Source organism: Toxorhynchites rutilus, chromosome 3, assembly GCF_029784135.1.
Source record: "Toxorhynchites rutilus septentrionalis strain SRP chromosome 3, ASM2978413v1, whole genome shotgun sequence".
In the NCBI taxonomy this organism is placed as follows: Eukaryota; Metazoa; Arthropoda; class Insecta; order Diptera; family Culicidae; genus Toxorhynchites; species Toxorhynchites rutilus.
The window spans coordinates 6,060,384-6,075,191 of NC_073746.1; the positions used below are offsets into that span (position 1 = coordinate 6,060,384).

The following is a 14,808-nucleotide window of genomic DNA, read 5'->3' on the forward strand; positions in this document are numbered from 1 at the left end:
TAAAACGTCTAAAATTTGTTCCTCTACACTAGAATACCCCCATAACATAAATTCTCGATCGAATTTAATTCTGAAGCAAGACACAAGGACACATCATTATCAAACCGGTTTATCTGCGGAGAAATGTTTGTGTAGAGTTCAGAAGTTTGTTTTGTTTTCTTCCGATAGACATTTAGAGTTCAAACAATATAATATATGTTTTTCACAACGTTCGGCAAATAAAAATAAAATTTTCTCATTAACACATTCTATAATATATAGATCTATATAATTCAATGATATTAACCAATTAAGCATCCTTGCATACTCAATTTTCCCAAATTGATTCTAGATAGTAGTCTAAATAAAATAAAACTTTCCGTGTTTCTTAGCAATATTGATTTATACAAAAAAAACACGAAAATGGTTGGTCCTTTCCAGAATACAGTCAAGAATAATTCTAGAAAAACTGGAGATACAAAAATAATTAATTTACTAATAATGCAATAATGCTGGATCAGACCAAAATACGTCTAACCACCACGGCCTTCTTGAGAAACATTGGTTCATTCATTATACTATTGTTTATGATCATCCATAACATAGTTTTAGGAAATTTTTGAATAATAAAATAATAATAATCTTTTCTGCATCAAAGTTCTGCGTATCTTAACCCATTCCGCCTTATTATGCTTTACCAATGTTCTGCAATGACTGACCAGTACAAGCAAGTCCAAGGTTCGAAGCTTATGTACGTTTGGTGAGGTCAACTCGCCGATGTGTGTTACGAAATGTTGAAATCGGCTGAAACCATCTCATGAGCTTGCTACCGAACATAACAATTCATTCGCATTGTAAGAAAAGGCCGTTTTGCTGCACGACAACGCTCGACCACAGATCGTTTAAACTTACCTAGATGCACTTCAATGGGACATCTTATGGTAAATGTGGTACTTCCCACTGTATTCTCCAGATATCGCTCTCCGTGTACCATTTGTTCAGATCGATGACAGCATGACCTGGTTTCTATTCTTTCAAAGAACACAAAAATTGAGTTTAATGGGTTCATGGAGATTCATTCATCGTTTCGAAAAACCGTATGCTGTCAGAAAGATGGAAAAAACTTGGGCATGGCGACGGCAATGCTTTCAAGAATGAGAATAAATGACCGTTTATGCAATAACATTTTGACAAAAAAAAACGGCGAATTTACAGTAAACAACCTATATAAAAAAATCCTAAATTTCGTTTCGTTTCATATTTCGGGTAGTTGAATAGAGACACAAAAAAATCAGGTTTCGGTGATTATTTTAAATTTCATTGTTTGGACTGTGTCATCGAATGTAACATAGCTGCATGACTGCAACAGCTTTCCTGACTCAATTATTCAGAGGTCAATCTCTAAGCGTTTGAGGATTGTCCGCGTAAACACAATCATAGCCTTACAAAGAAAAGAAGTTAAATATTTAAATCGCATGCTCTCGGTGAGCAACTGACATCACCGAACATCAAATATCCCATATAATTTGTATTTTATTTGTTCTTTTTTATTTTTTTATTTATTTTGTTCAACTGTATTGCTGTAATGCAAAATATTGATAATGCATTTACGATTTGAGATAAAACAAGTGTGGTCTAAAAACTTCCGGATCAATTTAATTGATACGGCATAAGCTATACAATAAACAAACTCTTAGGAACACATACTAAAACGATAGTGTCACAGTTTACAATACAATAAAAAATCACGTGACAACAATTTTTATGCCGAGGCGCCTCGGCCCCACTTCACACTCTACTCGAACCGGTAGTTTGCAGTTCAACACATTTCAAGTTCCACGACACAATGTCAACTGTTTTTGTTTCACTTGCTTTGAATCCAAAAAACAATTGCCCCAAGAGTGGATAGCTTGTCGGATGTTATAGTATTCTTTTTTGGTGGAGTACATTGAAAAGAAGTACTCGGAGGCATAAAATATGCCACCCTTGATCCGAATTCACATCATGTATTTATGGTTGCTTTCTGACTAGGGCACTTCGAGTTCGGATGTGGTGGGTCAATGAATCTATATTTATGAACGGCAGAGGCATGTTTTGTCAATGTCGTGATATTGGCGACGCGGAAAATTTAGGCACACGTAACTGTCACGCTTGTAACGAATCCGTAAACCCCTCCCCACTGGGAGTCAATGAACGGAAGCCATATATCAGTGGGCTTCTCCTCAATATTGCACGATTTGCTTCGTTTGATTGGCGGACGGGCGTCATATTGTGCAGTAAACGGTTTAGCTTCTTTATTTTTTGCAAAATGCTACGGAACATGCGGAGCGAGCGAGACGAAACAAGTCCAGCGCATCATTATGATCCATGGTGTTATTTTTGTCGAGCACACAAAAATACACTGCCTAAAATAAGCCCCCTGCAAAAGGCAAAATGAAACGCACTCAAGGTTTCGATTGATGGTGGAGAGAATCTTGCTGCTGTTTGACCCCATTCCCTACGAACGTTCCACAGCACTGCACTGATGGAAATTAGGTTAACGACCCGGACGGTGTTGAACTCGGTGTGGTTGCGGATCAATTTCAGAACTTTAAATTGGTTTTCAAGTGTTGTTTTACCTGTCAGGTTATTTTTATATTTTTTTTTCGCCCGTCTAGACAGAAGTTTTCCAATCGATTCATAGTTCTTGTATTTTTGTTTGTAGATTTGAACAAATTCGTTGGCGTTTTTTTTTCGGCCGTTTGCTGCAATCTTCACGACAGTCTGTTCCGTACAAGACTTGATAACAATTAGAGTTAGTTCCGTGACAGCGAAACGGTCGGGAGAACAGAGTGGAAAATTATTTTTTTCTTTGCTAGATAATAACCTAATTAAAGTTCGTAGATTGGACGTAAAAATGAATGAAGCGTTTTCAATTAAATGTTTGCTTTTGTTTGTATGGAAAAATGAATCGCGAGATTAATGTACCATTTAATGTGATGTAGCGTACACTTTTTCCAGTGTCGCCCCTTTCTTCGGGAGGTCCAGATTACACTCCCCCTCAACGCACTTCACTTCACTTTTGCCGGATCAAACACGGCTTCGGGTTCAGTTTAATGTTCCATTAAATGCTAACATAAACGGGAACACTACTCGAGTCTTGGAACCGAATCCTTTCGATACTATTCGGGCGGTCGGAAAAATATATTTTAAAAAAACCGTTTAAATGCGACCGTCTTCGACGGTGTCTTTATTACTCCTCTCTTAACAATTTTCATCTTACCAACTAATAATTCATGCAAATTTCTATGGCAGGTGCTTGAAGTCGCTTTTAGAGAGAGGAAATACAATTAACCATTTGGCTATATATAAAATTAATTTGGTTACGCGGAATTTTCGTCGCGCGGATAATGAACTGTCGCCACGAGCCACATAGAAACCCGAGCATATTTTTTTATACTCTGGAGTTCGTGTCAGTAAAACAATTGAACCTGGTCAGCGACACTGGCTGACGAACAAAACTGTAATATGAGATAATTCGACGAGGTGGATGTACTCGTGGGCTCGAAATTAGCTCGCGCTTCAAAAAATATAAAAATGTAACTTCCAAGCACCTTTACAGACTGTTTGATGATTAGGGGCGCTTCAGTGATATCCCTAATTTAGGCCAGTTTCCTCGCACATAGCTCTTGTGTAACGAGGTGAAAACATTTTCTGTGAAACGGCCATCCGGAAGTAACCATTTTCAACTTATCCAGGGCAATGATTTCTTCTCTCAGCTCAAACAATTTAAACGGATTGAAACACTACACTTCCTCTATCAACTATCTATTCTTTCAACCCTTTTTTTCGCGTAAAATCCACGTTTATCCTTCATAGCACTAATCTGCTCACGTAGCGGCTTGACCTATGCCATTTATCGATGAGGCTCAGACTGCTCATATTTCAGGGCACACAAGTCACAAGCTGTTCTAATGCTCTCTTATATTATTACCCGAAAGCTGCATTAGGGTGACATGGGACACTGGCAGTATAACCTGTCACAACATCCACTGTGCACGAAGGGCAACGCCACACATATCAAATATTGTGAACGAAACAAAAGGGATTGACAAGACAAGACACGACACGGCTATGTATATATTTGAGAACATGTCATTGCTATGACGATTGAGATTTTCTTTAGGATAATGATTACGATAATATATTATAAGATAATATAAGTGTGCTCATCACATTGAGATAAAACCAAATCATTCGATTTATGCTTCACACACAAAAAACTTTTCTCGATGAGACTTCGGTTTCAGCCCAGTGTGGGTGGTTGTATATAATGTATCCTTTCTGTAATGCTTGCTTTTCGCGTCATCGATAAGTGATGGTCACGAGGGCGAAACCATTCACGAACATACAGCAAACCATTCAATAATAGTGTTATTGAACAGTTGTGTCTTCCACCGTACCGCGAATTAGGTCTATTGGATTTTCTCCCTACAATTGAGTCCAAGCGTGAGTCAACAGTGTAGCCTCGGTGCGAACAGTGTTCTAAATTCTAGTTGCTCAAAGGTGTCATTCGTTTTCGTGGAAAGTGAGTTTTGAGTGGTACGTATATGATGATTTTTCCGCCATAAACAAATACTATTTTTGAACACAATTCATCCATGAATTAATTACCCGTTAGTTCTTAGTGAAAAATTAGTCACCACTTTCCTTCCACCTTCGCCGTTTCTATACACTGTCGAAAAGTATACCGCACACCTGCATTTGGCTCTAGCGGGTGGCAGTGGGTGGCTTTGTAATTTTCGCGTTGTTCTGGGTCAAAGTATTCCGCACCTCCTCACCCAGTGCTGCTGCTGGCCAGGTGGTAGACGGGAATGATTCTCTCCCGTTTCTCGCAGGCATTTGCTGATGCTGCCTTTCAGCTTTGTGTTGGTGTTATATTTTCCTAGATATAAACAACTTTTCTCACTCGCCTTTTTAGAGGGTTTTCTTTATATCATTTGAAAAAGTGTTTGTGAGCGTCAGCATGCAAGCCACATGAACATCACTGACATTGCTACCGATAGAAAATGTGCGTCTAACAGAGCCACTCGAATTGTATTTGTTTATAATTTGGCGCGCTTTTCCCCTTAGAGGATGGAATGCCTCTTATGAATCGACAGATGAATATAAAGTGCCGAATCGGCATAAATGTGGGTGTTAATTTAAGGGGGTTTAACGCTTATCTTGGTAAAATTAGCACGGTGAATATAACCAAGCGAGAGGAGATCATAATTCGAAAATTATTCTTAGATAAAAAATTTCACTAAACTTTTTGTTGTAAAGGCCCATTCAAGGACTATGCAATGGTTTTATTTCAGGGACACAAAATATCTTTTATTTTGATTTTTTTAATACTTCGTTGTTGCAACTATAGTAAATTTTACTGACCAAAGGTAGAACATGCTCAGTTGAAATTCATATAAAAAGCATTTCAAAATACGTTTGGACGATGTGATGAAGTAATTCCACGCCGAATCATCCGTAATCGTAACTCGAAATCCAGATGTCTGATTGGATTATGGTTTTGATTAAATTATTTGAAAATCAATAAACTATTTAAAAAAAAAACATTTTAGATACACTGTTAAAAATCTCAGTCAAAATTTCTATTTTATATTGAAAACTTTTATATCTCAAAACACAACCCAAATCCCGCCCTCTCTGCTCACGTTTGTATAGAAGACGTAAACGACAAAATGAACAAAATCGTATTTTTCGTTGTACGTAAGCTCAACATGCAAACAAACATTTTTTGTTCGAAAACATTTCATACATCTTTCGAAAATCAACAATTATCAGTATTATGTGCTATAAGGCTAAGTCTACATTTGAATTACATTCTTTGTAGAGTCCAAACATGCCTTTCATGATAGTGTCTTATTACTTAATGTTTCCCAATAGATGAATATAAGAAACCATTAAAACGTTATAAATGTTATAATTACCTAAATTTTTGCAAGTAGATAATGAAATAATCAAGATCAGTGGTAAAATTAAAACAATAATGGTTCTTTCTCTTTGAATTCGCATGAAGAATTTTGTTCACCATTTAAAACGCGTTATCCAAAAAACATCGAAAATGGCCTAAAATAAGATTTATTTTTGTTTTTGAAAAATAAAATCGGTTCACTTCTGTAGAAGTTATTAAAATTTGTTGCGGGAGCGTTTAATCTGAAAAACCCTGTAATTCAAAAACATCAAACAACAAATATCGCAACGTAATCCTACGTCAACTCGGACACAACCATTCAATTTTTTTTCCTATTTAAATGATAATTCCCTACTTCAAAATATCCATTCATTCCACAATTGTGAATTGATTCAGATGCGATTTGAAATAAACGATTGCTAAGCAAATGGTAATCCTACGCCAACCTTTCGGTTATATCAAGCTATAACCCACCCCTTGTTGTTTTAACCGGAATTTGTTAACAATGCTTGAGAAATGGAATCTCCTACGAAGATTCGTGTAGTATTTATATGTAGTTCATAAAATGGAGCTATGGTTCTCGAAACAACTTTCAATTCTTGTGTTTTTGGCGTTTGACGTGTGTCAGCAAATCAATTGATTCAGCCCAAAATTTGATATCGACGTCGCAGAAGCAGTCAACCAATGAAGCCTAGCTTCACCATCCTTGGAATATTTTTGACCAGCCTTTTTTTTTAATTTTTTTGACATGAGTTCGTTATGAGAATCATCATGAATTGCTGTAAAAAATTGTAGAAGCATTTGCAGTTGAACATTTTAACAGAATTTTTTTAGCACCTCTATCATTCGATTTCAATCCAAAAATAAAATTTCTAAGAATTTTTAAGGTGATTGACCGACAGGGTGTCGACTACCTGGAAAAACCTGGAAAATCAGGGAATTCAAAAAACGTCAGGAAGAATCAGAGATTATCAGGGAATTTAGTCACCGATCAGGGAAAAAAACTATTTCAAAAATTAGTGCATATAATTCGACTAGAATTTCAATGTTAAGATGAATTTTACTCTCTGGTTTTCTGTCTATATTCACTTCAGTGCATGTTGTTGCTTTTCCTAGGAGTGGAGTTAGGCCTCATCATTGATTCCGATCAAAAATTGGTTGGAAAACGATTCGGAAACCATTTGAATATATGAACGGATTTTGGGCATAACCGTCAAATGGACTTCATTGCATATTGAAGTGACTCCCCCCAAAATGAACTCGTTTCTCTCTCATGTATCACGTAAGCATGTATCGATAGTTGAGTTCAACATGGTTTGACATATACTACAGGTGAGCTATATTTTTCGTATTGTATACGAAAATTATTCACACATATAAATGCAGTGTTGTGTTCAAAAACACTGACAAATTTGTGAATTTTGTTGATATAAAACCGTTTTTCTGTATGTTTTTTTTTACAAAATTGAACTCGGAGACAAAGTGAACTAAAACTTTGTTTAGAATTCCTCCCAAACTGCACGCTTTTTTGCACGCTATTTACTAATACTAACGCGAGAACCTTTATAGCATACCTGGTAACTGTCTAAGTTCGTTGGTTTGAGTTCACGGTGGGTAAACAATGAAGCCGCCCATTAATAGTGTAACTACTTTTTTGCCTCAGAAATCAAGTTTCACTTTATATGGACGTTAAAATAAGATTGTGTACGCGGTAATTATCATTAAAATAATGTCGATACGGATAGGACCATTGTTTTTCTTTTACAGTTTTTGCCTATTTATAATGTTCGATTAATAGAAATTGATGCCTGCAACAAAGTCAGTTCGCTTTGATTTGATTTATAATACTGATCAGGGCCCGAAATCTTCGATGGTGAAAAATGAGGACCGACTCTACTCTCAGCAGCTTCGCTTCGACTAGAACTACTTCAGCAGTCGCCGCCAACAAAAAGTGACTTGACTAGAAAATGAATTGACTAGCGTTGACTAGCGAGGATGACTGGTGAACTAGTCCAGTCAGCGGTTATTTTAACTGACTCGACTAATGAATACAAATCTGCCTCTTCATTCAACTGACTTCAATCCACACTTCGTTTTCCCCCTGACACTAATTCATACCCGCGTACGCAATATCATTTTTACGTTCATATAAAGCGGAACTAAAACATGATTTCTGATGCAAAAAAGAAGTTCCCCATCAATGGACGGTTTATTGTTCTCCCATCGTGAACTCAAACCAACGAACTTAGACATTTAACAAGTATGCTATAAAGGTCCTCGCGTTAGTATTAGTTAGTATTAGGCGTGCAAAATAGCGCACATACATTGCACGTTATTTTATACGTGTAAGGGGCTGTCCACATACCACGTGGACAGAAAAATCGTGTTTTTGAAAGCCCCCCCCTCCCCCTCCGTGGACAAACGTGGACATTTACTATACCCCTCCCCCTGTTGTCCACGTGGACATTACACCAATTATTTCTAAAAAAATCCAAATAAAATTGAACCTCTCTTAAATTTCATTTTGGGATTGATTCTATTTTGTGTTCTATAGTTTTATGGATAACAATGTTAGCTTAAATAATAATAGCGGTTTATTTTAAATTCGTTTATTCTCTATCCAGCATTCTCCGGGAAGTTATTTGTAGTTTCTTCTAAATTCCATTTATGCTGTCAGGTTGTTTTTACCGCTGAAATCCATATAAAAAAATCACTTGAGAATCTATTCTCGGGAATTCTTTTTTTCTTATTCTTATTATCATTCTTTATAATCATATACAATTATTTGCCAATTTTATTTATTTGGTTGAGCTGTAACAGTTCGGCTGAAAAATTCATAAGGTTGACGTCTAGATGGAACCTCTTGCAAAAATATACTTGACAATCACAAAGCATCATGGATACGTGTCAAAATTTGACAGCAATCGGTCGATTGGTTCGTGAGTTACAGCATTGAGAGTGAAGCAACTTTTATTATTGTGAAAAAATTGAAAAATCACAAACGAATGAAAACTATGGCAACATTGCATGAATTGGGCTTCGAATTGCTTCCGCATCCACCGTATTCTCCAGATCTGGCCCCCAGCGACTATTTTCTGTTCGCAGACCTGAAGAGAATCTACGCTGGCAAGAAATTTAAGACCGATGATGAAGTGATTACCGAAACCGAGGCCTATTTTGAGGAAAAACCGAAAGATTACTATAAAAATGGTATCGAAAAGTTGCAAATCGTTTTACTGTGTTATTTTTCAGCCGAACTGTTATATGTTTTCAAAAAAAAAATCAGACAATGAAATCTAGGGCTTCATTACGAAATCGTTATTGGAATCGCAAGACAAAGCAGCAGTGATAAAAAATCGATATCGGTATCATCATGATGTTCAAGTTATAAGAATGTCGTGTTAAATTATGTAGTGTTAGTTTGTTTAACACACAAATGGCGGCTCAAATGAACAATAAACCTGTATCGTGATCGCTGGCTTCATCTACCAATGATTTTTCTGTTCAACCTCGTAAGACTTGGAAAATATTAGGTTGTTCCCGAATTCGTGCCGACTTTAAGGGAAAAAAATCCAAAGTATCATTCTTACAAACACACAATTATTCGAATGTATTGGGTCATTTAAAAAGTATTCGCGTTTTTCTGTTTAATTTCTGAATGTTTTTTTTATGTAGGACTACGTCTAAAAATTTCGGACGCTTATATCTCGATCATTTCTTAATAGATCGCAATTATGTTTGCAAGGTCTGGGATAAACCATGGATGCATCAAAAATTCCCAACTAATCGCCCTAATTTTTTGGAGCGTCATCAAAAATTTATTTGACACTTTTCTGTTGATCGATTCTGGTGGTTTCTTCCATAATCGCCTCGTGAAATCTATCCAGTTGTGAACCGTACAACACGGAATTAAACTTTTGGCCATGTAACTCCTCATAATCGGAGATTCGCTTCCAGTTCCACCATACACGTCCCTTTTTGTGTAATCCTGGCTTTGATGTTATTTGCAGTGGTTTGTCTTGCTTATCCCATGATCTTTGCAAACAATATCGTATTTTACCCATTTCTATACACCGTAATCGATTTTCTGATGAAAATTCAGTCCAAAATTTACAAAATGTAGCAAAAATTTACTATAATTCATGTGGCTTCCAAACATCGAGTTTCTTTACGAAGTTTTTTTTTTAATATTGATTGGTTAATTCTTATGCCTAGTTTACACAGTGCAAGGTATTGCTGAATCGATCCTTCCGCAATTTCAAAACCCAACCTTCCAACACTTGTTTGGTTTCTCGTAAAAAAACTGGACAAGGTTCTTTTCCATGCTACCCAATGGGCCGAAATTATTGCGCTCAAGAAAAGTGGCCTGAAAAATTGATAACCGGAAAGTGCAATATCTGGTGATGATGGCGGGTGAAATAGCACTTCTCAGGCAAACCTAACATTTTCGGCCAGGTTGTCAAAGAGAAGGAAGATTGACATTGTCCTGATGGAATATGACGTCTATTTTATTGGCTAATTATGTTAGTTTATTCTGGACTTTAGTTTCGTTTAGTTATAAGCAGTTCTTGTTAGAATCTATCGAAGCTCTGTGGAAGCACATTAAACGGAATTCCTTTCCAATCTCACCAGACACAAGACGCAAAAGTATGGAACCGATATATTGTAGATTTATAGAAATCGCATCAACCGTTTACACTAGCGTGAACTTCTATAATGAATATATTCATATTTTCGGTGAATTTATTCACCTGAAGTAGAACTGCATCCAACTTTAGTGATTTCTCTCCAGTGAGAAATTCACAAGCGTTTACATATGGTGAATTTATTCAAGTTATATATACCTCGAATAAGTGTATCATATTTATTCTCATCTGTTTACACCTTTTTTCACGTGAATAAATTCATCTATAGCTATAGATCTCCCTAATGTAAATCCGTCATAACATACTTTGGTGGTATCTTCGTCCTGGCGGAATGTATGATCCTCTTCTGCCAATGTAAATAAATCCATCACTCTCAGTTCATGTGCGTTACTCTCAAAATACCCATTTCAGCGAAACAGTTCAACAATATGAAAAAATATGGTCTCTTATTGATAAATACGGAGTACTCGCAAGGGGCGGCAAGATTGAAATTTGATAAAAATGCAGAGCAGATTTTATTCTTTATTGATTATGGATATTAATGTATTTTCAAAAATATTCATTTTATGTATCCACGTGGACATTATCTGAACCCCCTCCTCCCTCTCCGTGGACAATCGTGGACATTTTCGTACCCCTTCCCCCCTAAAGTTGTCCACGTGGTATGTGGACAGCCCCTAAGTAATTTTCGTGTACGAATCTAACTCACCTGTAGCGTATGTCAAACCACGTTGAACTCAAACATTGATACATGCACATGTACATGGGAGAGAGACAGAGAGGAACGAATTCGTTTTGGGGGAAGTCACTTCAAAATGCAATGAGGACAATTTGACTGGGAAGAATGAAATGATATAGTCGAATTGGTAGAGGGAGATAGCGACTAAACGTCCGGCTGACTGTTCAGTCGTTTTGGCGGAGAAACTGCGTGAAGAAGCCAAAAGTCATTACTAACTGATTATGGATATAGTCAGTCAGATAGTCAGCTGACTATCCTCAGTTGACTATGCAGAGCCCTGATGCTGATATCTTAATTAGGTTAAACATAAATATTATTTATTAGATAGATCGGCCTGTTCAAACCTTTATAGGGGTATGAGGTGGGTCATCATAATCATCATAAAACGATGTTTTCTTGCCTAAACTTTCGGAAAAACTAATAAAAAAGTTATTGTTTGTTCCCAGCATTTAAAAAAACAACATCAAGCTCAATTGTCCCATGTTGATATTCTAGGCATAACTGTCCCACAATTAATTTTTAAACCCGTAATCAAGCTTGATTTATTTTAAGAGAGTCTCACATTTCAGTAAACAATAGTTTACAAATTTGCTAAACTGAAATGCTGAAGGTTTCTGGTGGACAAATATGGTAGAAATCATTGATTACATTTTTCTCAGTTGCTGATTTTGTAACATGGGACAACTTTGTGCAGAACGGCAGTAAAGCTCTTACAAGGCTCGACGTCTATCTCCGAGTATATTTGTAGATTCTTTCCAATTTGTTCGCGATATTCTTTAAACCTGAAGCAACGCGTTTTTCATATTTGTGTATCGTGCTGTGTAACTGCGTAATTTTGATTGTAAAAATGTATCACCAGATTGTTTTTGTTTCATTCTGGAGATCAACCGGGCTAGATAAATAAATTAATCAAGCTCATTTTGCGGAATTCGGCGAACAGTCTGCTATATTTATAAATTATTTCAATTACAACACGCGCCACTCAACGAGCGAGACCATAATATAATAAATATTTTCCACTCTTTCGTATAAATAACCCAGCCGTTGCTTTACCTGTGGGACATTCTAAAGAAAATAGTCCTCCAACGTATTTTGTAGCGAATCTGCGGAAAAACACTGTGAAAGCGTTCCAACAACACTTACTCACCTTCTCTGGCCGAGCTGCCAAAACAGTCACCCTCGACGTGCCGACGTTTGTTTCATCACAAACATCACGTTTCAAATTCGTCAACCAGACGACACGGAATGTCGATGGACGCCACAATGCGGAAAAATTGCCTCTAGGAATATTTTTAGACGTCTATAAATTTCCCAATTTTTTTCAAAAATTATTGTTACTATGCGTGGGAACATTAACTCACGAGCATAGAAGAGTACCCTGTAAGTTAGGAGATTCCTTCAGATATTCGAGCGATTTCCGTTTTTCGATTAAAAAAAGTAAAGCCCCGAACGCGCATCATGTGCATCATTATGCCACCCACGTACACCTCGTGAGTGGCTCTCGCGCCAAAAATTGACCTTGATTTTTCTCCGAATCCCGGCGCAAGTTCACCACGTGTTCAAATGTGCAAAACATCATGTTCCGTTTTGTGTCGCCGATTCTCATCGCGTGGTACCTCGGGAAGCGTTCATTCAAACACTGATAACCAACTGTCACTGCTGCCAACACACTCACGCCTACACTCTATAGTGCACTCGTAAATGTTGTAAGCGATAATGTGATGACAGTTTCGATGCCTATTCTCTCATAGCGAGCATGGTTTGATGGTTGCGCGAACAGTGCCCCATACAATGCCATATGGTGACGGCATAGTTCTTTTCTTGTGTGTGAATGAATGGATTTTCATTCTCTCTTATGTGGGGTGATTCATGCAATTTCATACAAGAGAACGGTTATTTTCTTTCCGAATGAAAAATAGCACGTCATTTTCAGTGGTGTCAGGTCCGTTTATTTTCTCACTTACACAATATTCACGGAAATAAGATGTTTTGGTACTTCTGCGAACACTTTCCTATGGAGAGAACACAGTGGGCTAAGCAGTTCAGTATTAATAATAATATATTATTTATAGTATTTATTACTAATTGTTAATAGTAGTGAGTGCGGATTCTCCTTTTTTCAATCATCCTAAAGTGGACCTGGCAGCCCGGAACTTCAAAAAGTGCACGTTGTTGTAAAATTCCGTACCACAATATTTTTAGCAGATGTTTAACAGAAATACCATTTGTTGAAAACTGATATAAAAGTAAAGGAACAATACAAATACAGTGGTGGAAATTCGTTTACATTTAGCTCGTAAATAGCAAAAATGTTTGGAGAAATATAATAACCTAATAACATTAAAAAAAACATAATTCGTTGTAAAGCCAGTATGTTTGAACTAGGATTGGGCGATCGGTAGAATTAAATGGGATTTTGATAATCCCATAAAACTCTACCGTGGCATGCGTCAGGCATATAGTCGAAATCTTGGTAGTAATCCCAGTTCTAGAAAAGAACGCTTCAGATGGACCTCATGTCATCATCAGTTTTCGTCACAATTTTCACTGTCAGCCTGGTTGAATTAGGCGATCTTTATAAAAAAGATCGATCTTGTCGAATCGATTTTCCAATTGGCGTAGAAATCGATCCACTGATTAAATCGGTATCAAAGAATCGATCTTTGATAAATAAAAAGCTCTTTTTAAATTTTTCTGTCTATTCTATATGAGTTTGGCCTTTTCTTTAAACAGGGAATACACATTTCATATTTCTATTCAAACATTAAAAGCATTTTGTTTTGTTCCTCAGCATAAAGGCCACATAAAATTTAAAAATACGCCTGTCATTCAGTCGAAGCCGATACTTTTTTTCCTTTTCTCTGTATTATAGCGACCCTTCTTGGCTGGTTCGTCACTGTTACCTTTATTTTTGGAAGAATATTGGGAGTGAGAATTGAACTCGTGGCCCTCAGCGTGACAGGTATGGATGTTACCACTACGCCAGATTGCCTCCAAAGTCAATTCTTGATTTTGGCGCCAGTTCTGAAAAATAACATTTCGCCGGGAGTTGATGAACATCTAGTTCAGTGATCATGTGAGCTACTGGTTATGTACATCCCCTCAATAACTACCGCTAGTTCTATCTCTGTCAGCATTTGTACGGAAGTAATTCGTAGAAGAAACGATTTAAATGTTGACATTATGTTTTAAAAAATGTTGGTGGTTTTTGGTGTGGTTAAAATCGATGTATACTGAAAAACAAATCTACAAAAAGTTTTTCCAAGATCGAAAATCAAAAGCAAAACAATCGGAAATCGGAATGGAAAAGATCGATCTTCTAAGAATCGAATCCTAAAGCCTAGTGAATGTGATAGTGTAAATATAATTTGTGATTACTTGTTTTGTAATCACCAAACTTACAAAACTGCTTCTCCTGAATTTACGACCACTTATTTGACAATCTTGGAATCCAATGAAAATTGTCAGGTGGTTTTTGGTAAGATTAAAATCAA

The 14,808-nt window shown here is 36.8% G+C and overlaps 1 protein-coding gene across 3 annotated transcripts in view; it reads left to right on the forward strand.

Annotated features, from left to right (window-relative positions):
• Nucleotides 1-14,808, forward strand: part of LOC129778677 (tubulin monoglutamylase TTLL4-like) — a 54,251-nt gene that overhangs the window by 16,788 nt on the left and 22,655 nt on the right. Inside the window, exon 1 of one of the 3 annotated variants that reach the window (XM_055785736.1) lies at nt 4,418-4,560. The exons of the other annotated variants lie outside the window; for them this stretch is intronic. The gene's annotated coding sequence lies outside the window, so the exon portion shown is untranslated. Of the gene's footprint in view, nt 1-4,417; nt 4,561-14,808 lie in introns of those variants that run through there. 3 annotated transcript variants of the gene reach the window in all.